The sequence below is a fragment of the Grampus griseus genome (assembly GCF_964374135.1).
Source record: "Grampus griseus genome assembly, chromosome: 6".
Taxonomy (NCBI): Eukaryota; Metazoa; Chordata; class Mammalia; order Artiodactyla; family Delphinidae; genus Grampus; species Grampus griseus.
Genome location: NC_139000.1, coordinates 41,773,660 through 41,800,954, shown reverse-complemented (window position 1 = coordinate 41,800,954; position 27,295 = coordinate 41,773,660). Strand labels below are relative to the sequence as shown.

Genomic DNA, 27,295 nt, shown 5'->3' with positions numbered 1-27,295 from the left:
CAAGGACATATTGTACAGCACAGGGAAATACAGCCATTTTTTGTAATAACTTTAAATAGAGAATAATGTGTAATAATATTGAATCACTATGCTGTATACCTGAAAGTAATATAATATTGTAAATTCACTATACTTCAATTAAAAAAAAAGAAAGTAAGAAAAATGTTGAGTCCAGAACACACCCTTACCAAGTAAATCTGAATATGTGGAGTAGGACCCAGGCATCATGACTTCATTATCCCAGCTATGAAATAAATAAATACATAAATAAAATGATTATCCCTCTCCCTCTTTGGGTGGTACGATTACCCATTCCTCTTTTTCATTTTTAAGTTTCTTTGCAGTTTTAGCTTTCTGTGATACCTATGTATGGCTTTTATGATATGTAAATGATTAATCCACTTTTGAGTTAATAAATAAACATTTAAATAGGAATAGAGAGTTGCAAGGCTTCATATTTTATAGAAAGACAAAAAAAAATCCCCTTGCTGTGAAAAGTGAGGGGAAATATGATGAGCAGAGGGAGTGGGAGAATCTGAAATAACTTGTTTTCCTCACTTTTGTGGAAGACTTGAGCTTTTCAGTCAAACACATGACAACACTAGGGTTCTTAACCTGGGGTTTATGGAGTTTATGAACTTTGGTCAATCCTACAACCTCCTGAAATTGTGTGAAAGTACTGAGTTTCTATCATTGTTTTTCTGGTAAAAGACTCGATGAGTTAAGCAGATTCTCAAGGAGACTTACAGCCCTACTGCTTCAGACCCTTGGTGTTTGAAGATGTGATCTTAGAATCACCTGCATGGGAGACACCATGGGTTTTTGTTAAAATGCGGGTTCCAAGTTCTACTCCAGGCCCACTGATTTAGAAACTTTCAGATAAACAACAGATACTTTTTTATTGTAAGTAAGTCTCAATTATTCCATGGGTTATACTTATACTTAAAAAAAATCAACTGCTGTTATCTACAACCACATAGATGAATCTGAAAAGTATTATGTTAAATGAAAGAAGCCAGACACAAAAGGCTATATATTGATATTATATAATTCTACTTATATGACATTGTAGAAGAGGTAAGCGTTTAATGACAAATCTGACCAGTGCTTGTCAGGGGTAGAGGGTGAGTGAGGGACTGACTGAAAAGAGGCATGGAGTAATTCTGGGCTGATGAAAACATTCTATATCTTGAGTGTGGTAGTAGTTACATGTGTAAACATTTATAGATCTGTTTACCTACAAGGGTGAATTTTATTGTGTGTAAATTATATCTCAATAAACCTAACTTAAAAAAATTAATTGTTCATCTGAAATTCAAATTTAACTGTTCGTCCCATATTTGTATTTACTGTATTTACTGAATCTGGCAACCCTGTCTGATAATGAAGTGAAATAAACTCCCTTTTTAAAAAGAACCTTCAGTAGTTCGTAGGCACACCACATACAGATGTTCTGTGACCTCAATGCTAGAGCTCTTTTGTGAACTTAATACTATACCACCAATCGCTGGACAAACAAGATTATATCACTGGTTTACTAGGGCCTCGGATAACTCTTGTCCCTGCCTAGAGTGGATTTTTATCGTTACTGGAAGCAACCAGGCACTTTATACCACAGACTGCCCAGTTTTGCAATGTACAGTGGCTAGCAGGAAGAAACTTTTGTTTTGATCATTCCAGCCTGGCAGTTTCAGACAGTGCTGATGCCTCTTTGTGGGCTGAAACCAGGAAGTCTGGTTGAAAAGTTGCTAATGAAGAGACAGTAGGGCAGTATTTTCCTTTCTGTTTCAGAAAGGGACCTGTAGGCTCTAATAACCATCCTTTTGGTGAGGGAACATTGCCACCTAGCAACAGAATCAAGGCTCCAGACAAAGAATTGACTCCAGCTATACATTTTCAAGTACACTGAGTTGCAAGTTTGGGTTTTGGTTGCTTTCCACTTAGCATTTAGGGTCTGCTTTCCACGGAATGCAGGGAGAAAAAGGCATTTACCAGTAGAGCCTAGCTTTGTAAAAAGTAAGTGGAAAGGATCTTTAAAAAAAAAGATAGTAACATAAATAAGAATGGATTCCCTTTAGTAAGCACTGGTATGTATGAGAATAAAACAAGCAAAACTAAACACACTTTGTTGAAAGAAACTTCTTTCTGCCGAAAGCTATATGGATGAAATTCACATTTTATTTTATAACTCATAAAATGTCCAAGTTTCTGATGTATGCAAAAGGCTGAATAAAAATTACCAGCAATTAATACATAGACTCTCATGTATAAAAAGAGCATGACTTGGAAGCATTAAGCTTGGCTCCCACTTGAGATTCCGGGATCAACTAAGGGCTTCCCCCAAATCTAGCTAATCCTGGAGTCTTCAAACTCACCCCCACAAAATTCACAACGTCTCATGCCCTGTGTGTTTCTAGTATAGGGAACAAATCTTGCCGTCAGAGAAGAGGAGCTAGTTAGAATTTCCCAAGCATTTGATATGGACTTTCCTTTTTCTTGCAACTTAGTCAGTCTTGGCTTAGCACCACCAATGTTAATAAACATGTCCTTGTGAGCTGTAGCAACAAAGATTATGTTGCTGTAATAAATATTTACTGTCCCTTATTTGTTGCTGAAGAATCGTGATTCCAACTGTAGTATAGTCTTACAGTTGGTTACTAAGTATGGATATGTTTTACAAATTTGTATAACCTCCATCAACGAGATTATTTTATACAGAAAAAAATTTTTTAACTGTCAATGAAAACAGTCACCTATTTCTTTTTTTTAAGATTTATTTTATTACTTATTTATTTATTTTTTATTTTTGGCTGCATCGGGTCTTAGTTGTGGCACACGGGGGATCTTCATTGAAGCATGCGGGCTCTTCATTGTGTTGTGTGGGGTTCTCTCTAGTGGCATGTGGGTTTTCTCTTTATAGTTGTGGCCCATCGGTTCCAGAGCGCATGGGCTCTGTAGTTTGCAGCACGTGGGCTCTAGTTGAGGTGTACGAGCTCAGTAGTTGTGGCATGCGGGCTTAGTTGCTCCGCGGCATGTGGTATCTTAGTTCCCTGACCAGGGATTGAACCCGTGTCCCCTGCATTGTAATGCGGATTCTTTACCACTGGACCACCAGGGAAGTCCCCGGTCACCTATTTCTTATGGAACACTTAAAATGGGACAGATATTGAACTGCAAACTTACATAAAGGAGATGAGTATCATTATGCCGGTTTTAACTAAAGCTTGGAGAGTTGAAGTAATTTGGCTCAGATCCCACAGCTAGTGTCAGAGCTATACTTCAATGCCACCGGTTAGAAGCGCAGAGGGTGGGAGTTCCTCACTAGCAAAGGCAGTAATGAAACACTTTAAATTCTTGGCTACATCTCTATTTAAGCCAGGCTGAAGCAGGTAATGCCTACCTATCTAGTCAAGCTGCTTCCACTGTGTCCTAAGAGAAGGATGGTTGAATCCCAAAGAAACCCACAGCCAGATCCCAAGGCCGCATTTTCATTACAGAGGGTTGTCCTACCACAGAAGACTCCTGATGTCTCAGGTAGGGCAGTGGACACTGGGTAGTGTTCCAGTAATCAAATGCTGTGTAACAAACTATCCTAAAACCCGGTGGATTAAAAGAGCATCCACATTTATTTTGCTCATGAATCTTCAATTTGGACAGGGATCAATGAAAATAGTTCGTCTCAGCACCAGCTAGTACAGCTCAAAGGCTGAGACTGGAGTCACCTGAAGGCCTCTTCATTTACATGACTGGTTATTAATACTAGCCATGGGCTGGAACCTTAGCTGGGGCTGTCAGCCAGAAAATCAGCCTGTGGTCTCTTCATGTGTCCTGGGCTTCCTCACAAAATGGTGGCTGGGTTCCAAAGGTGAGCATCCTTAAAGAAAAAGATTCAGACAGAAGTTGGATTGCCTCTTATGATTTAACCTTAGAAATCACTTAACCTCACTGTTGTGGGTTGAACTGTGTCCTCTCAAAAGATATGTTCAAGTTCTAACCCCCAGGACCTGTGAATGTGATCTTATTTGGAAATTGGGTCTTTGCAGATATAACAAAGTTAAAATGAGCTCATGCTAGATTAGGTTAGGCCCTAATCCAATGACTTTTGTCCTTAGAAGAAGAGGGAAATTTGGACACAGGAAACGTAAGGAAGAATGCCAAATGACAACAGAAGCAGAGATTGAAACGATGCATTTACAAACTAAGGAATGCCAAGGATTTCTGGCAACCACCAGAAGCTAAGAAAGAGGCATGGGACAGATTTTCCCTCAGAGCTCTCCAAAAAACTCAACCTTGCTGACATCTTTATTTCAGACTTCCCACCTTAAGAAACTGTAAGAGAATAAATTTCTGTTGTTTAAGACACCCAGACACTTTGTTATGGCAGCCTTAAGAAAGTAATACACTCATATCTGCTGCATTCTATTCACTGAGACAGACATAAAGTCTCACCCAAATTTAAGGGAAAGGTAAATAGACTCCAAATTTTAATAGAGAATAGCAAAGCTCTGGAAGAGATTGTGGGACTTGAAATACTGCTATGTTCATTTTGGGGAAATACAATCTGCCACAAGAAGAAAATCCCAATCCATAGAACTTGAATATCTTTGGGCAGCTGCTTTGCTGAACTCTCTATCCTGGGATATCTAAGGTTTTCAGTATTCTTAACTGGACGTTGCAAAGACACTGAAGTTAGAATTCACTTCTTACCAGATTACGTGCTGGTGTTAGTTTCATAAGTGAAGGTTTATCCTGGGAACACATGTATGTATGTATGTAATTTTCCCCAAAGGCAGCAAGAGCTGCAAACATTTTCCATTTTTTTTTATTCCTACAAAGAGAGTCTTGAATGGACTTCAGTATATGATTCGACATAAAACTAGTGACAATCTAGAACATTCATCCACTTGTCCCTGCTAATTTAAAGAACTTTGTGGCCCAAGAAGCTGGGCTCTGAGGATGTTCTGTGTTCTTTACTTCAAGATGCATCCAATTTATGCATTTTGGCTGCCCTGACATGAAATGTGGGGTGTGAGACTTGGTGGTGTATAAGTCCAGGGAGTCCCATTCCCCTTGTGTTTAATGTCAGTGACATCTGCTAAGGAAGAACTCTTTGTGCTCTCTGTACAACTCTGGGCAGATGGATGATGGCCCCTGGGTTGAACCACCTGTGAGCCCTGGAAGTGGAAACAAAGCACTTGAAAATATTCCCTAGTACCAGTGCCCTCATCTTCCTGCCATTATTCAGCCACTGAGCTTTACTACTTTTATGTGTTGCCATATGGACAGAAGTTGGGGAAGAGGAGGAAAATGTGCTAAAACAGAGCAAAACTGGGGCATCTCTCCTAGACAAATCCCCCCTCTCCATTTGGGACTGTCTCATACTAGCCCTCTTAGTACAGAAATCCTGTCTGACTGTTCCATCACCTGGGTGTGTATAGAGATACCCAAAGATACAGGATCCAGAAATGACTTTCCATGTAAATAAAGGTCAGTCTCTGAGCTCTTTCAAGCCACAAACTCTCCTTTGGTGAGAAGTCCTTGATCCCTAAGTATGTGAAAGAGATCACTGGTATGGGAGGCTCATCCCCCAAGTCTCTAGTCCTGCCTTTTCTACCTAGTGGGTCACTGAGAATCTCTGCACTTTGGAGAGTTGGAAAACTCACACATGGTGATAGACCTGCAGGACTGTTCAACAGATAATCAAAATCAGAAATTCATCTTCTCAGACTCAAGGCTTTGCTTGCTCTCTAAGCTTGCCCTACTCAACAGGAACCAAAGTTGCTTTGCTAGGACCACAATCCAGAAGCTAGGGCAGGGGAGTGGCCTGGGGGAGCTGGGGGAGTCACACTGCCCCTAACTTCTCCACTCCCTGGGAGTAAAGGACAGCATTGGAATGAAAGGTGATGCTAGTGGCTTCTTTTATCACACATTCACAGGCAACCCCCATGCCTCCCTAACCTTGTCCTTTGTGGCCTCACCCTCTTTGAAGTCTTTGAGAGGTGTTGCTCCACTCAGCCCTTCCAGGCTACGTCCAGATAACACAGATGGGGATGAGGGCGAGGAAGCACTGGGTGCCTCTGGACTCTCTGACTTTAGGCTGAGTGGGGATCCAAGGTGAGACCAGGACCCCTGAACCCTCAGCACGAAGGGGAGGGCCCACATCAGCTAAGAGGGTACTGCAGGACACCTATTTCAGCTCCTCCAGGCTCATGAAGACCACAAGGTGGCAACCTAACTGTGATGAGCAAACAGTTTGCATCAAGAACAGTATCTAACAAGTTGTCATCCTACATGGCTGGAAAAAGGCACCAGTATCAGCTTCCCAAGACAGGGAAATGCCTTGCCTGACAACATGCATACATGCCAATATTGCCTTGTGCTCACATACAAAGTCATTCACACCCCTGCCAGGATGGCACCCAAGGGCTGCACAATGACCCGGTCAGCTCTGAATCAGGCACAATGCCTTGAGGCCTGAATCAGGCTTTGGGGCTGGGGGTTGAGGGCAGGAGAAGGCAGGATGAGACCCAGGAATAAGCAGGAAGGGAACATTCCCATTCCGTCCACCTGCTTCTTCCTTCTTCCATCTTTTCATCCTTTCTGACTCAAACACCCATCAAGCTTTCCCTCACTCTCTGTCTCATTTTCCCCCAGGTTCTGTGTGGCTGTACCATGAACACTCCCATCACTACTAGATAGGTGCTCCCTTTGTCCTACGTGACGTCACCAACGCAGGTACCATGGAGGGCCTCCAGTCTGAGAAAACACCCAGCCAGCAGAAAACCTCAAGGTTGAGTTCAGATGGGTCCCCAGACAGGTCAACTCTCCAGGCACAACAGTTCCTCCTCTAGGTTTTGCCCTGGCCCTCCCAGCATAGCTGGAGCACATCCCTGCCACAGCACATACCTTCATCTAAGACCCACCAGATCTGTGTCCCCTGGACACTGGCTATGCTTGCTGGAAGACAAAAACAGTGGTAGTTTTCAACAAAATGTTCTTGTCCCTGAGCTGCTTCAGTGCAGCTATTGCATGGTTATACAGGGTGGGCAGTCAAGTGAGCTGGACCAGACCAGAAAGCAAAATTCATGTCTATGGCTTTGAATCCAGCTCTCATCTGGAGCTGGAGAGTGACCAAGTGCCACTTGGCGATATGTAAAGATTTCTTGCCCAACCCTGGAATGTCCTCCTTCCCCTCCCAGCTCTGCCAAGACTTTTTTCTGCCCTCTTCACTCTCTGGCATCCTCCCGTTGGAGGAAGCAAGAGGAGAGAAAGGACACTAAACCCTCACCTCACCTGGGCTACAGTGCCCAGCAGGAGAGAGCTGAGGTTCCTGCACACATTTCACCCACTTGTGTCACTCACTCAGCTGCTCAAGCCTCACTGGGAGTGAGACGGAGGGGAAGCAGGTCACCGATGAGCACCTCTTTGTGGGGGCAGTGCATGAACAAGGCTCAGAGCTGCCTCCCCGATATCTCTGTATCAACTGGCTTCCCCTCATCGCCCTGGAGCTGGGGCTGGGGCTGGGGAGGGGCTGTGATGTTTACAGCGTCATTAAGGTCTTACACTGCTGCAATCAAGCACCATATCATTTCCTCACTTTGATTTCCTCAATTCTCCTCCTAAGTTTAACAAATCAGCCATGCTTAGGACACTCACACCTTTCCCCTCCACATGAAGAAGACTTAAAAGAGTTGAAAGCGCTTTTCTTTGCTGTTTTCTCCCACAAAATCAGCTTCTTTACAGTTTCCATCTTCCAAAGAACTTATGCTTCAAGACTTGCCTTCTCTATTCTCCCTTCACCGTAAGATGACTCTTAGCAAAGTCCCTTACACATGATAGCATCTCTGGTGTTGGCATTTAGAGACTGACTCTGGCCCTAACAAACCCAAAAGGTCCCAGGACTTAATTCCTCAAATGTCCTGCGGAGATTAAACGTAGATAAGCTCAAAAAATAAAATTTCCATATGAGAAGAAAGGGCTATGCAAATGGTCCATCAGCTGTATTCCTTAAATATGTCAATATCCTGAAAGACAAAGAAAGGCTGGGGATATTAAATCTTGAGAGACCACAGAGACATGATATTTATATACCTGTGTGACATTTACTGGATCCAGGACTTGAGAAAAGACAATGCTATAAAGGATATTACTGAGTAAATTGACAGACGTGAAATACAGGCAGTAGACTGAGTAAAATCTATTAATGTTAGATTTCCTGAAGTTGATACATTTAATGTGGGTATGTAAAGAAGTCTCTTGGAAATACGCTCTGAAGGACTCAGGGAAAGGGACAATGATATATGCTCATTGTAGAATATTCAGGAAGGAGATTAATACAGAGCGAGACAGACTAAATGAGATAACATGTTAAAAATACATGAATTCTTGTAACTTTTTTGTAAGTCTGCAATTATTTCCAAATAAAATGTTTTTAAATATTTCCCACAAAGCACCAGGAGATGGGCCTTGGAGACACCAAATAAGAAATAAGGGAGAGGGTTCCCTGGTGGCGCAGTGGTTGAGAGTCCGCCTGCCAATGCAAGGGACACGGGTTCGTGCCCAGGTCCAGGAAGATCCCACATGCTGCGGAGTGGCTGGGTCCGTAAGCCATGGCTGCTGGGCCTGCGTGTCTGGAGCCTGTGCTCCGCAACGGGACAAGCCACAATAGTGAGAGGCCCGCGTACGGCAAAAAAGAAATAAGGGAGAGTGAGGGAAGCATGGGGCTGAAAACAAGGCATTGGTTATAGATCTGGGTAATTAGATCCCCATCCTTGGTTTCCACCCATCACTGAAGAGCCAAAGAGCTTCCTTCTTCTATGGCATCCCCACCTTGCTCCCTGCCTGAAGGGTTGGTAATTAATCTCTGGAGAAGTGGAACTCAGTAGGCTTTGAGCTCAGGGATCCAAGCAAAGCAGAGGGTGGGGTGAGGTACAGGGATTGCCTGAAAGTGCCTAGTGTTCTAAGAAACATGAATGACCAAGGAAACTACCATACCCTTTCTCACTCTTTTACTTCTCTGTATTAGCCGATTGGTTACACTGAAAATGATGAAACAGAAGGGAAGGGGAAAGACAGGGCAACCCACTGTTCCTTTCGCTTTCACTTTCTTTACACAACACTAAGCTGAAGGTAGAAATCATGGTAGAAATCACATGTGTTGAGAAATGAAGGTGACACAGTTGAGTTAGTTTTGTGCGGCATTTCCACAGTATGTGTAAGAAAAAAAATACATATGCATGTACAATCTACCAAGTATAAGTTGTGTAATTTTGGTAATTTTGCATACAAGCAAAAAGCTCTTATAGTTGCACTTAAAACTCACATTGTACAATATAAAGATCGATGGTAAAATTCATACTATTAGTGCAAATTTAAAATTTTTCTTTACTTAGAACAATAGCCTATAGCAAATAAAAAACAACCTGACAAGCTGAGGGAGAGAGACTTTCGAAAAGAGGAGGTTTTCTATTTTAACCTGCTAACACCACTTTTTTCCTGCTTTTCAAACAAGGGACCCCACATGTTCATTTTTTCCTAGGCCCCATAAGTTATGGGGCTGTGCCTGGACATTTCTTCTGATCAATTTACAGCCATGGAGGGTGAAAAGTTTGAGGTGAGAAGTTATCCACCTCATCCTCCAATAGGCGTCGATTGTTTTTATTGTTTTGAATTACACAAGTGACTTAGATTGGGTCCCCAGAAGCAGATGCTGAGAGGGGGAACTGTTCTAGGACAATCCAGTGGGACCTGAACAGGAAGGAGGCCAGGAACAAAGTACAATTTCAAGTAAAGACGCTTAAGGTCAACAAAGTCATTTAGGCTGAATTTCAGGGGAGCCACACAGAATCAAAAAATACACCTTTGAGTTGCCCAATCAAGGGCTAGGCTGCAGGAATCTTTATACTCCTCCTGTCAGTTATTTGTTAAAAGCTGGGGCACAGGGAGAGGGACACAAATAACCAGCACTTCTGCTCTCCAGGTCGTCAGCAAAGCTGCTTCTGGTAGCCTGAAGGCACCCTAGCAACAAAGAGACACAGGTGCCGGCTCTTGGGGGGTGCCAAGCCCCTTAGGTGCTAGAAAGCACAAAACATAAACACACTGTAATAAGACTACTTGAAACATCAGAAATGGTAGTGAACAAAAATGCACTCCAATGCTGCTCCTTCAGAGAGGGTAATTCTGATAACAATGTGATATTTATCCTTCCAGGTTATTTTCTGTGCTCTTACATTCAGTCCACAAATATGTATGAATGTCCACTATGAGTCCACTAGACGCTGATGCTGCAGATAAATCAGATAGACCTTGTCTCTGTTTTCATTATCTTACATTCCAGTCGGCATAGTGCTTGTCTAACTATCCTGTATCTTGCCTGTTTCACTTTACAATATACCATGGATACCTTGTTACATCAACATATGCAAATTCGCTGCATGTTTTATTGGCCACATACCATTCCATAAAAGGAAAGTAGCATAATTCATTTAACCAATTTCCTATTGATTACGCACTGATTCCTAAAAGAAAATAGCTGAGGAGAAAATAAAGCAAATACCTTCTTTACATGGGTGACACATCTTTGCATGGGTGTATTCTCTGAGGCCAACTGAGAGACGGTTACTTTTTAGGATGAAGATATGTACGGATAAGTAGAGCAATCTGCCTGAACTTAAACCTAAGAGAAGGTTTCAGAAATATTCTGGGTGAGGATGCACAAAGGTATGAGAGTCAGACCACACTGAGCATGAAGGCCACGTTAACGTGAGGAAGTTGAACAGATGTTACAATTAGAAACCATTACAAGTCTTTGCGGGGAACTTCAAGTCATTTTACAACAGGTATATACTGTATGATTTCCAGTTATTAGTTTGCCATTCAATCCTCTGATGCATACTTATAATACAGATGAGGAAAATGAAGACCACTGTTGCACAACCAATGGGTGGTAAAACCTGGATCTGAACCCTAGTCTGACTCCTCAACCCATATTTTTCCCAAACATAATGCTGCCTACACTTATGCTAAACTGTCAGATTTTAAGCAGCAAAGTATAAACTGGGTTTGCATTTTACTGCCTGGCTGAGGAGAGGGGGGGAGATGATGACTAGAGGCAATGAAAGTTGCTTATCAGCAGGATGGGCCTCTAGGGGAGAACATTAACTATTTTTATTTATTTATTTATTTTTATTCATTTATTTTTTTGGTACGCGGGCCTCTCACTGTTGTGGCCTCTCCCCTTGCGGAGCACAGGCTCCGGATGCGCAGGCTCAGCGGCCATAGCTCACGGGCCCAGCCGCTCCGCGGCATGTGGGATCTTCCCACACCGGGGCACGAACCCGTGTCCCCTGCATCGGCAGGCGGACTTTCAACCACTGCGCCACCAGGGAAGCCCAACTCTTTATTTTAAAGTAAATTTTTTAATAGAAATGTAACATACACAGAAAGAGTGCACAAATCAGAAGCACCAATGAATTTTTATAAAGTACATCTGTGGGACCAGATCTTCACACTCAAAACTTTAAACGTTATCAGCAACCCAGACCCCTGTCAGTATTCACCACAATCCTGCTTACTATCACCATGGATTTATTTCACCTGTTTCAGCTCTTCAAAAACGGAATCACATCATGTAGTAGGCAGCTTCTGAATGAGTCCCAATGACCTTTACGCCCTGGTATTAATGTCCTTGCTATACTCCCCTCTGGAACTAGAGACTTGCTTCTAAATGGAATGTGGCAAAAGTGATGGGATGGCACTTCCAAGATTAGCTGACGAAAGCCCTACCTTGTTCTCTCACTTGCTCCCTCTGATGGGAGACAGCTGCCCTGTCACGAGCTGACCTAGGGAGAGACGTGTGTGGCAAGGAACTAAAGGTCACCACCCCACAGCCAGTGAGGAGCTGAGGCCCTCAGTCCAGAGCTTATTAGGAGTGAATCCTGTCCAGAACCACATAAGTACACTTGGAAGCAGATCCTCCCTCAGCTGAGTTTTCAAATGAGACCACAGCCCCAGCTGACACTTCAATTACAGCCTTGAGGCTGAGGCCCCCAGCTAAGCCACACCTGGACTCCTGACCCACAGAAACTGAGACCATAAATATATGTTACTTTAAGCTGCTAAATTTTGTAGTAATTTGTCATGAAGCAATGTATTACATGTACTCCTTTGTATCTGGCTTTTTTCAGTCGACATTAAATTTGTGAGATTCAGCCATATTTTTGTATATAGCAAGAGTTCATTCACTTTCATCGTATTCTATTGTATTCAAGTTACCACAATTTATTTATTCTCCTCTTGGAAGACATTTGGGTTATTTCTAGTTCGGGGCTATATGAATAGTGCTTCTTTGAACAGTCTTCTGCATGTCTTTTGGGACACATATGTACACACATCTGCTAAGGATGCACTAGGAGTGCAATTGCCAGGTCACAGGCTATGCATCTGTTTAGCTTTCCACAGTACTGCCAGCAGTTTGTAAAGTGCTGATATTAATTTACTGCTCCACCAGAAGTGCGTGGAGTTCCAGTTGCTGCACATCCTCATCAGCTCTCTTTTTCATCTTAGTCATAACGATGGGCATATAGTGGTGTTACATTATGGTTTTAATTTGCATTTCCCTGATTAATTAATGTTTGTTTTAATTTAATTAATTTAATTACTCAACTTTCATTTCCCGCATTAGGATGAGCACCTTCTCAGGTTTTTTGGTTATTTTGGATATTCTTCCTTTCGATATGCCTGTTCAAGCATTGTCCATTTTTCTGTCAAGTTGTCTTTTTCTTATTGGGTTCTGATACAAACTGGAATCAAGGTCTTGTCAGAAATAGATATGGAAAAGAACTGTCATTCTTTGGTTTGTCTTTTCACTCTTCAGTGATTATTTTGTTGATTATTTAGATTGACAATCCATCTAGGATTGATTTTTGTATATGAGTTGACATAAGGGTCAAAATTAATTGTTTCTATATGAAGACTGACACATCACCATTTATCGAAAAAAAAATCCTTTATCCATTGTACTTTCACCTTTGTCATAAACGAAGTGACCATATATATGAGTCACAGTCCAAACCTTTCTGTTCCATTGCTCTATTTCTATTGTGTCAACACCACATTGTTTTAGTTATCATAGCTTTAATGAGTCTTGTTGTCTGACAGTGTAAGTCCTACAGCTTTGTTCTTATTTTTCATATCTTACTATTTCTTGGTCCTAAGAATCTCCACATAAATTTTAGACTCAGCTTGTCAGTTTACACACACACACACACACACACACACACACACACACACACACACACACAAGGGATTCTGCTTCTTATTGCATTGAATTTGTAAAAAGTGCGGAGATTACTGATTTTCCTACTGCATTAAATCTGTAGAAAGTGTGGAGATTATTGATTTACAATGCTGAGCCTTGCAATCAATGACTATGATATATCTGTTCATTTACTTAAATATGATTTAATTTCTCTCAATAAAGTTTCTCAGTTTTCTGTGTAGAATTTTTGTAAATTTTTCATTATATTTATTCCTAGGTGTTTGATTTTTTAAAAACACTTTTATTATAAAATAAAAATAGATTCAGGAAACCACATAAGACAAATTTATAGCTTAATATTACAAGGCAAATACCATTTTAACTGACACCCAGGTGAAGAAATAGAACTTTGCCTAAAGCCCCTCCATCTGTCCTGATCCAATTATAATTCCTTTCTTTCCCAAAGTAATCATTTTCCTGACTTTTATAATTGGCTCTTCCTTAAATTTCTTTATAAATGTTATCACCCTAGTTTGCCTCCCTAGACAGCATCGTTTAGTTTTGCCCAGTTTTAAATAATGACTTTTTCTCTTTTAATCTACAGGTTGCTTTTCCATCCTTTTATTGCCCTTCAATTTACCTGCTGACATGTAGAGTTTCCCACATGTAGAGTTAACATGTAGAGTTTCCCACAATATGGGTTTTGCTGAATACATGTCCATGGTGCAGCTCAACATGTTCCTCTGTCCTATTTCCTGCAAAATGGGAAACTGATCAATCCTTTTGGGAAGACTATAGTCTGGTGTATTATTTCATTAGGAAGCAGGCAACATCTAGCTATTCTCCTTTTATGATGTTAGCAGCCACTGATACTTAGTGTCTAGATCTGTTAACTCATCACAGATTGCAAAATTATGATATTCTAAGTTGATCATTTCTTTTTCATTTATTGGCTGGAATACGTCTATGAAGAGATCTATCCCCTCATCTACAATTTTGTTACATAGTGGTACAGTTCATAGTGGAAAGACAGGATAAAGGCTTGTTTCTTCCCCCACCTCACTACATCACTGCCTTTTTAAAAATCAGTTTTCATTATAATGATTTTTCTCTCAATTATACTCACAAGTTGACTTTTTTTTATATCCATAGAAACCCATGGATTTAAACACAGTTGATGAGTTTCAATTCATTGTAATTATTATCCTTATTGATGCTCAAATTGCTCCACTGTCCACTGAGAACCTCTTTACCTTTGGCTTAGTCCTTTTGAAATAACCCTAGTAGTCTTTGATAACTTTCTTGTTACTTGGTATCACAAGATTTTCCAAGTTCGTCTCACACAAATGATCCAGACCTGAAATCAGCTTTCTAGACCACAATCTGGACCCTATGGATGACTTTTGCTATTTTGTTGGTCATTATTTCTAGGCCTAGTCAATGAACAGAGATAGAATATGTATGTATGTATTTTTGTGTGTGTACATGTGCACGTATACACATATATAGTCATATATAACTATATAGTACAGATATACAGTTAATATGTATCTATAGGTAGAAATAGGCCTAACTATCTACATGTCTAATCTAAATATATGTAGAAATATATATATCATTAAAATACCTTATTAGTACAGATAATTCAAATTCAGCACTGCAGAGTTTTTAGTTAACCTCTTCTATATTACTTCTGTGTTCCCTTTCTTCCCACTCTGAGAACCCTAGTTCTCAAGTTCACAAGGGGTGTTATAATTAGACTATTTCATAATTGTTCATTTGCTCTATTCCATATTACAAAACAGACTCAGGACAGAAACTCTAATATTATGTTTGGTAAACAATACGTTTATTGAAAACAGTTTTAACTTCATTTGGCATTTGTTCAATCTTTCTCTCTCATTTAAAGGACTGACATCTCCATTGCCAGAGCATATTGCCATTATATACTATACTCTCTCCGTTTTAACCTTCATTTAGTTCTAATTCTATAAAAACTATATTCTTACTTCTCACCATCGGTTCTTACACTGATTGCCTCTAGTCATTTTGGTTGTATGATGCTTATTCTTTGATAGATTCTTTCAGGGTTTATGTAATTAAGATACGTTGAGTTCTTGTATGTTGATAACAGGCGGCCTGTCTCCAATTATAAGTGAAAGTTAGTTTTGTTGGGATTAAAATTCCAAGCTCACTTCTTTTTTTAAGTCTAAAAATTTCTCTAGAATACACTTTGGTGTTGGTTGTTCAGGCTTAATAGTCTCAGGCATGTGATGTACTCTATCAATATGCAGTTTCTATTATTACTGTTATTATTAATTTAGAAAAGTTTCTTGAATCATTTTGTTGGTATTTGTTCTGTTTCCTTGCTTTGATTTTCTTCTTTAGGGGCTCCCATCATTTGTATATTTTATTTTATTTTATTTTTTGCCTATGTACAATATTTGTCACATCCTCTTGAATCTTTAACAATTTCTTTTTTTTTTTTAATTTTAGATATTCCATAATCTTCACCTACTTTTCATAAGGTGTTATCTGTTGTGTTTATTCAGTATTGTGCTTCTCCTGGTTAAGACTTCTTTTTTTCTTTTTTTTTTGGGCCCTGCCTCATGGCTTGCAGGATCTTAGTTCCCTGACCGGGGATTGAACCCCAGGCCCCCAGCAGTGAAAGTGCCAAGGCCTAACCACTGGACCACCAGGGAATTCCCAAGACTTCTTTTTTAAATGACTTTTTTTTCCCATCGTAATTCATTCCTGGGATCAGTTTCATGTTTGAACATTAAACCAACCTTACATTACTAGAATAAAGCCAATTTGATTGTGATATATTATTGTTTTACATATCATGGATACAGTTTGTGCTTTTGTTTACACATTTTGCATGCATGTTCAAAAGAGAAACTGGCCTGTGATTCTATTCTTGTAATATTCTTTTTAGTTTTGATCTGAAGCTTATGTTGGGCTTATAAAAATTCTGAGTAATATATTCTTTTCTGTTTCCTGGAAGATTTTTATGTAGGATTACCACTATTTCTTCCCTAAATATTTGGAAGAATTTACTTGGAAAGCCATTTATCCCTGGAAATCATTTTCTGTAAAGGTACTTAATTATACAAACAACTTTTTGAGTAGATATAGATGTTTTAGATATTTTTTCTTTCTTGGGTTAGTCTTGTTAGGTTGCATTTTTTAAGAATTTATAATTTTGGATGAATTTTCAAATTTATAAATAAAAAATTATCATAATTTTAACAGTTTCATTGGGATATAATTTACGTACCGTAATTTCAACCCTTTAATGTATACAATTCAGTGGTTCTTAGTGTAACCACTAAAAGACTTGTGTAACAATCACAACAATCCAATTTTAGATTTTTGTCCCCCCACAAAAAAACCCATTACATATTAACAAGGTTTTTTCATTCTCCTCAACCCTCTCAGCCCTAGGCAATCACTAATCTACTTTCTGTCTCTACAGCTTTGCTATTCTGGGCATTTCATATAAATGGGACCATACAATATGTGGTCTTTTGTGAGTGGCTGCTTTTACTTTACATAATGCTTTCATGGTTCATCCATGTTGTAACATGGATCAATATTTCATTCCTTTTTATAGCTGAATGCTATTCTATTGTACGGATATTCCACATTTTGTTTATTCATTTATCAGATTGGCATTTGAATTATTTCCACCTTTTGTTTTTATAAATATGCTTCTATGAACATTCATGTACAAGCTTTTATGCAGATAATAAGCTTTTATTTCTCTTAAGTATATATTTAGTAGTGGAAATATGACTGCTATGACCCTATGACCCTATGACTGCTGGGTCATAGGGTAACTCTATGTTTAACACTTTGAGGAACTGTCCAGCTGTTTTGTAAAATGGCCGCACCATTTTACATTCCCACCAGAAACGTATGTGGGTTTCAATCTCTTGTCTTAAGGCCTAGCATGTCATCTATGCTGGAAAAGGTTTCACATGTAGTTGAGAAGGATGTGTATTTTACTGTTCGGTTGAGTGTTCTATAGACATTTATTAGGTCTTGTTAATTCATAGTGTTGTCCAAGTCTTCTATATCCTTGTTGATCTTCTGCCTAATTGTTCTATCCATTATTGACCGTGGAGTACTGAAGCCTCTACCTAATGTTGTGGAATTATCTATTTCTTCATTCATCTATTTCTATCTATTTCAATTCTTCATGTATTTTGGTATCTTCTTCATGTATTTTGGTTTTATCTTATTCAGGTCACATATGTTAATAATTTTTATATCTTCCCTTTTTTTTAATCATAAAATGTCCCTTTTCATATCTAGTAACTTTTTTTTGTTTTAAAGTCTATTTTTTCTGGTATTAGTATAGCTACTTCAGCATTCTTATGGTTGCTATTTGCATGATGTATATTTTTTCATCCTTTTACTTTGTACACATTAGACCTTTGAATCCAAGGAGTGTCTCCTATAGAAAACATTTTTTTAAACCCAGTTTGACAATTTCTGCCTTCTTTTGATTGTATTGTTTAATTCATTTTCATTTAGTTTTTATTATTATATGGTAGGATTTATTTATGTCTATCATTTTACCTTTTGTTTTCTACATGTCTCATGTTTTTGTTTTTTTGTTATTGTTCCTCCATTTTCCTTTTATATTAAGTGGATATTTTCTACTGTAACATTTAATTCCTTTAATGATTTTTTACCACATTTTTGAGTAATGGCTGCTCTAGGGCTTATGTAATACATCTTCTCAAAATCTCTTCAGATTTATACTAACTTCATTCCAGTGAGAAACAGAAACTGTACTTTTATAGAGCTGCGTTACTTCTCCTCTTTTTTGTTTTTATTACATTTATATATGTTACATACTTAACAACATATTATTATAATTATTACTTCACACAAGCTTATCTTTTAAAGGAGCTTAGAGAAAAAAGTAGAGCAAAGAAATATTTATAGAGTTTGTTGGGTTAATCTATTTATTTACCATTTCTGGTTCTCTTCCTTTCTTCCTGCGGATTCAGGTTATGATCTAGTGTCATTTTTATTCTAATACAGCTTTGTTCTCACTGCCTTCTTTGTACCATATCATCAAATATATGACATTTCTTTATGTTATATACAGAACAATCCAAATATAATCTTATTGTTTATGCACTTACTTTTTAAATTAGTTAAGAGAAGGAGAAGAAATTTGAAATTACATTATCTTTTATAATTCCCTACACAACTGCTCTAGTCAGCATTTTTTGTTTTGTTTTTATGGCTTGATTTACTGCCTGCTATCATTTGAAGGACTTCCACTAGTATTTCTTGTGAAGCCCGTTTGCTAACAATGAATTCACCCAGTTTCTGTTTCTGTGTCTGTGTTATGGTACAGTACTGATGATAAGTTGTGGAGTGGTAGGAAAAACTAAAATGTGAGGTACTGTATGATGAATGTTTTACTGAAGTGGCTTTGTCAAATTATAATGATTTATGAGAGAAATCACATAAGGCTAGCATCACAATTCTCCAGGAATGTTCTGTAGAATGCTGATGTTAATGATGAATATGTGAATCCCAAATCTTTCATTTGTATTGACCTTATCATCATTAATTCTTCTCCCAACAATGCCAGAACTATAGTTGAGTTCTAAAGTGTACCTTCCTCTTTTCCCATAGAAATTGTCCCACAATTTCAAAAAGTTCTCAAAGGTGAAAAAGTTCACACGAAGTTTATCACGTTTGCAAATGCCAGTGAAAATGCTAAGGTAACACTGTCCAAAATGCAATATTCTTCTGTGAGAGCACCCAATTTTAAACAAATACACATTTTCTAAATACAACTTAGACCTGTGACATGTTTTGGCCAATGAAGTGTGAGCAGACATGATGGCCTTAAATGAGCAACAGAGGCCTTAAATGGGCTTGTACGGTTGGGCTCACCTCTTATGTTTCAGTGAACTTTGTAAGAAGACAGGGCCTGGGAGCTGTGGCCTCACAGTTGGGCTCCAGAGTAAGATGTGTGGGACAGACCTCAAACTGACCCAAAATATGGAGCAAAAGCAGCCATCTAGAGGTCTCAAAGAGAGCCACTGCAGCTAGCCCATAGGCCCAAGAAAAATAAATTCTTGTTTATGTAACTGAGTTTTGGGGCGATTTGTTCCAAAGCATTATCACAGCAAGAGCTGCCTAATACAACATCCTCCAAATCATTGTTATGTAGATGGCTGCCACCATGCCTACATGTAAGGCAACTGTGTACTCAAATTTTGAGAATTCTTGAACTCTTGGTGCCTCTCCAACACAATTTACATGGCTAAAGTTTCTCCAAATAAGTTCACTAATGTACCACAAAGATCTCCCTAAACTTTTATTAAATGTAATTCAAAGTTCTTTCTATTCATTTTCTGCTTCTATGTAGTTAAAATGCTTTTTATGAATCTAAAAGGATGGAAAATTGTAACAAAACATCTTTGTAGATAGCTGTTATTCACAAAGGAAAATTACAAACAAAATAGGCATTTCACTGAGTGTAGAGCACTGATGCCCTGAGTGCCTCTAAATGCCAAGTGAACAAAGGCACTTAATAAATATTGAATTCTGCTCTCTCCACTTGAGAGGGAGAGCAAGCTATTCTAAAGTGGTGGAGGGATGCTCTTAGCAGCCATTTGCAACACTCTGTGAGCTTGGACACTGTGTAGCTACGAAGAAACCTTTTGTCTAAGGAAACTAACTAAAGAAACTTGAAAGTGGAAAAAGAGAGAAAGAATGAGAGAATAAATACCCTTCTCATGGTGACTCATTCACTTATTCGTTCATTTACCAAATATTTACTATGTGTATGGTACTGTGCTGAAAACTGCACAGAACACAGAGATGTACCTCTGTTCTCAGGGAGGTTAGAGACCAGAGAGGGAGATAAGATGTAGATGCCTTATGGCAGTTCCATATATGTCTTGTTAAACTGTTTACAAGTTCAGGGGAGAAAAGGGATCCATATCTTGCTTGGATTCTCAGTGAAGTTTTCCCAGAGAAGGAGGTGTAAAATAGATTGACTAGAAAAAAAAATTAATGTAATAGGTAGGTATGAAAGGGAGCAAAGATGCAGAGACAATTAGATCCAGTTATTTTTTTTAAACTCTAGAAAGTGAAATTAAAGTCAAATTATGGAGGGTCTTGAATGTCAATCGTAAGAGTTTGGCTGTATTGTGTTGGCAATGGGTGTCATGGACGGTTTGGAACAGGGCAATGGCATAATCCAAGAACCTTAGGAGGTGTAATAGAGGTTGTAGGGAGGAAGATAGGAAGACATGCTATTCTCCGAAGCAATCATCGCAATCCAGGTATAAAATAATAAATGGTAGAACTGGAGTAATGGCAACACAGATGGAAGGGAGGAGTATGAGAGACCCTATAAAGAAAAACTGTCAGGGCTTGGTCATTGATTGGATACATTCATTTATCCATTTAACAAAGGTTATCAGTAACTGTGCTAGTCGCTGGGGATGCAAGAGTAAGCAAAACAGACATGATTTCTTCCTCTCGGACCATACGGTAAACACCTACCTAAAACTGGATGTGAAATGTGATGAAGGCTATAAGCGAGAGGTACGTGGTGTTATGTGAGCTACGGTAGGGGGATGTGATGAGTTGAGTAGGTAAGGGGATACTTTCTTGACAAAGTAACACATGAGAAAAGATGAGAAGGATGAGGAGGCATCAATCAGTTGCAAACTAAACAGAAGGACTTTTCATGCAGAGGGACAGCATGGGCAATGTGCCGTTGTAAGTATGCAGGCCTGAAAGGAGGCCACTGTGGGCTGGATGATTGAGAATGAAAGGAAGAAGGTGCAAGACGAGGCTGCAGAGATCATGCTCCATCCTGCCAAGGGGATGCCCTGCCCTGCAGACTAGTGCACCCAGAGTGCCAGTGCACAACAAGATGAGAAGCTTGCTCTAGAATGCAAGTCAACACACTGTTTCTTTCATCAAGAAAGTCTTGCCTGTTAAACTAAACAGTATATATCTAGTGGAGGTATGATTTACATTCTGAAGCAAGGGCCTTATCTTACAGAATGGCAACAGTTCTCAACCGGCAGCCAGCCTGTGACTCCACATTTTAGACCACTGTGAGGAGGTCTGTCTTCATCCTAAGAGCAATGGAAAGTCACAGAAGGATTTGAAGAGGAGACGGTGGTGTCTGCGTCATGGAACGTGGATTGGAAGGCAGCCAGAGTCAGCAGAAAGAAGATGATGAAGTTTGTGTCTGAAACCTTACTTTCTTGGTGAAATAAGAGGTATCCTCTTCAGGTGAGAGAACAAGGACACACAACAGAGTCTAGTGGGACATGAAAAGAGTGGAGAAAGAGTCATTGTTAACGGCCATAAGTAAGGGAGTAGAAAAAAGAAATGAGGACCACATGTCAGTAAAAATAAGACAGCCTGTGTTGTTGACATAGCTCTGTGACTGGATCTAACAAACCCATTGCTCTGAAAGCAGGTCCAGAGAAGATGAATGTTAGAGATGAGTAGAATGCATCTGCAGTGAGGTTCCATGGGAAGGTAAAATGGTTTGGCAGTCTGGGTATAATGTTGTCATGATGGACCAGCAGTCAACTACAGGGAATCAGAGGTAAAATGATAAACTGTATTCTAGTCAAACTTACACTCACCAGAGCCCTGAAGGAGGAGAGTCCACATCTTGTACTGCCCAGTAGCCATGTCCCTCCCAGGGCAGGTACCTGCAGGGAAGCCAAGGCAGCTTGTCTTGGGCCAGGCATGGATCTGGCTTGTCAGAGGATCCCAGAGGTGCTATGGGGAGGCAGCTGTTGCTCACCATGTTCAGGGAAGCTGGAACACACCAGATGCTGAAAGGAAAACCAAAGCCACTATTAAGCCATAACTAAATGTTAAGGAGGGAAGAGATGATCAGGCAAGTCTTGACTGCCAGACGGAAAATAGGGAAGCTCGAGGAAAACACATTTTAAATTAATATTTTAGATGATTAATTAATATGATGAAGCTTCCCTGAAGTTCATCTGTAGGCAGTAGCCACAAGGTGCTAGTAATGACTTATATGGAGAATAGATGAGAAAGTCCCAGTAGTCATTAATCAGCACTTCCTCTGTACCAACACTGTGCTAGGCATAGGGAATATAAGGATGAATGAGACACTTTCCCTGCCTTCAAAGGGCTTATAGTCTGTGGAAGAAAAACTATCTAAAAAGATGCTTATCATTGGAGACACGAAGTATTATGATACAGGGATGTCAGGGAGCAGAGTAGTGAGGCACTAAACAAGCAGGGGAGGAGAGATGAGGGTCAGGGAAAGAAAGCCTCCCAGGGAAGCTGGCCCCCAACCTGAGGCTGGGAAACAGGCGGGTGTCAGCTTTCTGAAGAGCAAGCAGAAGAGGAGGGTCTTAAGTAAAGAAGCAGCATCTGTAAAGGCCCAGGAAGGAATGATAGAACATCAGAAACTACAAGCTGGTCCACATGTCTAGAGAAGACATTCAGGAAGGAGTGTAGCCAAAAGTAAGACAAAAGAGGTAGTCAAATCGTGAAGGAGCTTATATGCCAAGCTAAGGAACACAGATCTGATGCTGAGGACAATGAGAAATATGTGGCTTTCCAGGAAGGGGACACGGATTCGTGCCCCGGTCTGGGAGGATCCCACATGCCGCTAAGCGGCTAGGCCCGTGTGCCATGGCCGCTGAGCCTGAGCGTCCGGAGCCTGTGCTCCGCAACGGGAGAGGCCACAACAGTGAGAGGTCCACATACCGCAAAAAAAAAAAAAAAATAATAAAGACATCACCCTGGAGGGGGAAGTTAAGCCTGAACAGGAAATAAGATCACCCAGAGAAACTGTGAAATGTCCGAAGGGGTGGACACTGAGGATGGGAACCTAAAGAACACCTACATTGAAACTGGGTAAGCAAGAGACACCCAAGAGTGAGACTGTGAAGAAGGAATTAGAGAGGGATAAAAAAATCAAGTGGCTTGATGGAAAACACAGAAGAGGGAGCTTTAAGAAGACAGGAGACAACTACATTAAATGATGCTGGAGACTAAAAAAAATGGATGTAGCAACACAGAAATCATACTGACAAGGATTCCCACTCTCACCACTTACACTCAACATAGTTTTGGAAGTCCCAGCCGCAGCAATCAGAGAAGAAAAAGAAATAAAAGGAATCCAAATAGGAAAGGAAGAAGTAAAACTGTCCCTATTTGCAGATGACATGATACTACACAAAGAAAATCCCAAAGAGCCACCAGCAAACTACTAGAGCTCATCAATGAATTTGGTAAAGTTGCAGGATACAAAATTAATACTTAGAAATCTGCTGAATTTCTATACACTAACAATGAACTATCAGAAAGAAAAATTAAGGAAACAATCCCACTTACCATTGCACCAAAAAGAATAAAATACCTAGGAATGAACCTACCTAAGGAGGCAAAAGACCTGAACTCCAAAAACTATAAGACACTGATAAAAGAAATTGAAGATAACACAAACAGATGGAAAGATATTCCATGTTCTTGGATTGGAAGAATCAATAATGTTAAAATGACCATACTGCCCAAGACAATCTATAGATTCAATGCAATCCTTATAAAAATGCCAATGGCATTTTTTCACAGAACTAGAACAAAAAAATTTTTTAATTTGTATGGAAACACCAAAGACCCTGAATAGCCAAAACGATCTTGAGAAAGAAGAACAGAGCTGGAGGAACCATGCTCTTTGACTTCAGACTATACTACAAAGCTACAGTTATCCAAACAGTATGGTCCTGGCACAAAAACAGAAATATAGATCAATGGAACAGGTTAGAAAGCCCAGAAATAAACCCATGCACTTATGCCAATCTACAACAAAGAGGGCAAGATTATGCAATGGAGAAAAGACAGTCTCTTCAATAACTGGTGCTGGGAAAACTGGACAGCTACATGTAAAAGAATGAAATTAGAACATTCTCTAACCCCATATACGAAAATAAACTCAAAATGGATTAAAGAGCTAAACGTAAGACTGGATACTATAAAACTCTTAGAAGATAACATAGGCAGAACACTCTTTGACATAAACACAGCAATATTTTTTTGGATCCATTTCCTAAAGTAAAGGAAATAAAAGCAAAAATAAACAAATGGGACCTAATTAAACTTAAAAGCTTTTGCAAGCAAAGGAAATGATCAACAAAATGAAAAGACTACCTACTGAATGGGAGAAAATATTTGCAATGGATATGCCCAATAAGGGATTAATATCCAACATATATAAACAGCTCATAAAACTCAACATCAATAAAACTAACAACCCGATTAAAAAATGGGCAGAAGAACTGAATCGACATTTTTCCAAAGAGGAAATGCAGATGGCCAACAGGCACATGAAAAGATGCTCAACATTACTAATCATCAGGTAAATGTAAATCAAAACTACACTGGGGTATCACCTCACTCCTGTCAGAATGGCTAGCATCAAAAAGAGCACAAACAACAAATGTTGGCAAGGATGTAGAGAAAAGGGAACCCTGGTACACTGTTGGTAGGAATGTAAATTGGTGCAGCCACTGTGGAAAACAGTATGGAGGGTTCTCAAAAAAATAAAAATAGAACTACCATATGACCCTGCAACTCCACTCCTGGGTATATATCCAAAAAAAACAAAAACACTAATTTGAAAAGATACACGTACCCCAGTGTTTATAGCAGCATTATTTACAATTGCCGAGATATGGAAGCAACCTAAGTGTCCATCAAGAGATGAATGGATAAAGAAGATGTGGTACATGTAACCAATGGCATACTACTCAGCCATAAAAAAGAACAAAATTTTGCCATTTGCAGTAACATAGATGGACTTGGAGGGCATTATGCTAAGTGAAATAAGTCAAACAAAAATAAATACTGTATGATATCACCTATATATGAAATCTAAAAAATACAACAAACTAGTGAATATAACAAAAAAGAGGGAGACTCACAGGTATAGAGAACAAACTAATGGTTGCCAGTGCGGAGGGGGAGGAGGGGGCAATACAGGGGTGGGGAAGTGAGAGATATAAACTACTGGGTGTAAGATAGGCTCAAGGTTGTATTGTACAACACAGGGAATATAGCCAATATTTTGTAATAACTGTAATGTAAAGCAACCTTTAAAGATTGTATAAAATTTTTTTAAAAAAGAAATCATACTGAAAATTGGAAACAATTTAAATGTCCATCAACAGGAAAATACACATATAAATTATTCTATTTCCCTACATGGGAATCTTACATAGCGAGGAAAGTACATGAACTAGACAGATCTTTATGTGTCACCATGGATGAACCTAGCAAAGATAACACTAAATAAAGCAAGTAACAAGAGAAAACATAGTAGAATACTATACGCTGTTTAAGAATACCTAAAAATATAGCATAAATCTAAAGACATCCATGGCAGTGATGGAGACCAAGTTCAGAAGAGTGGTTACCCAGGGTCAGCTGGGGAGTGGCTGTGTTTGGGTAAGTGGTCACACCAGACTCTTCAACAGGAATGGTAATGTTTCACTTCACACACTGGCTGGAGGACGGAGGAGTGTCTGCGATGTTATAATGTGAGCACGCTGCATGTGAAAGCCATTGCTGACCACATCTAGGGGATCTGATGCGCGGGAGATGGTAGTGGATGGAGGCATCCAGAAGGTGGTGGTAGAAGAGGAACGTTGTACACGTAACACCTAAGGCCTGACCAGAGGACGACCGCTGTTCTAGACACTGGATACGGTTTGGAGCATCCAACTTCTACGGCCAATGTTAAAAGACAAACTGAGGCATATTTAAAATTTTAAGAGTTTATTTGAGCAAAAATAGATTCAATTCAGGCATCACCAAACTGAAAGTGGTGAGGAGCACTCCAGCCACAGGAGCTGCAGAGGTTTTTATTTTAAAAGGGCAGAAGCAAAGCAAGTAAATTACTGACTTGCTATGGCTTTAAAGCCTAGTTGGTGGTTTGTGACTGGTTGTCCTTAGCGGTTTTCGTAATCCTGAGGCATTTACAGGCTTAGATTTTGGTTGGTTTAATGCAGGCGGCCACATCACTAGTCTAACGGCCTCCTTGCAGGGTTAATTTATTAACACCAATTGTCTGAGTTCTTCCTCTTACTTAATTACTTCACTTCCTACGCCTCAGTTTCTCTTTTGTAAAGTGGATATTCAGTAGTAAATTCTCTGTGGAGTTGTTAGGAAAACTGAATGATTTCATACTGAAACAGTGCTTAAAATAATGCCTAGGAGACAGAAAGTACTAGTTACCAGAGTTAGCCATCATTATCAGTACAAAACAAAGTGATTATTAGTAACCACGATCATGTCCTGAATGCATGGAACACGTGACCATTTGCCAACCACCTTGTCAAGTCAGCAGAAATTACAGAAATTAAGAGCTCTCCGCAGAAATTTACACACCCGTGCACGAGGTAAGGGACCACAGGCACTCAGCTTTTCATGTGTCCCTCACGGAGTGCACGCTTTCTCCTGGGCGGGGCGAGCACAGACACTTATCAGGAGTTTAACTACTTTTAAAATGCATTGAGGGCTTCCCTGGTGGCGCAGTGTTTGAGAGTCCGCCTGCCAATGCAGGGGACACGGATTCGTGCCCCGGTCCGGGAAGATCCCACATGCCGCGGAGCGGCTGGGCCCGTGAGCCATGGCCGCTGAGCCTGCGCGTCCGGAGCCTATGCTCCGCAACGGGAGAGGCCACAACTGTGAGAGGCCCGCGTACCGCAAAAAATAAAAAAAATAAAAAATAAATAAAATGCATTGATACAACCATATCTCACTTTTATTTGGATCAGTCAGTAAACGCCTTCTGGAAACCCCCAACTCTCCAAACCACCTACTTTTCGCGCTGCCCTAGTCTCGAAGCTCCCTCCCTTGCTCCTCAGGCCGGGTCCCCATGGGAGCCGGGGCTGCGTGCTGACGCACGACGAGCGCGCTGACGTCCTCTAGCCCCGCCCCCACGGCGCCGCCAACCGGCTTGAACCGCAGCCCCGCGGCGCG

The 27,295-nt window shown here is 40.0% G+C and overlaps 1 long non-coding RNA gene across 1 annotated transcript; it reads right to left on the bottom strand.

Annotated features, from left to right (window-relative positions):
- Positions 1–3,762: 3,762 nt before the first annotated feature.
- On the bottom strand, positions 3,763–27,201 carry LOC309823869. Its single transcript, XR_014296880.1, has 3 exons — positions 27,136–27,201; positions 21,916–22,110; positions 3,763–3,874 (listed from the first exon to the last, which is right to left on the bottom strand). It is a non-coding gene; the product is annotated as an uncharacterized lncRNA (long non-coding RNA).
- Positions 27,202–27,295: the final 94 nt, after the last annotated feature.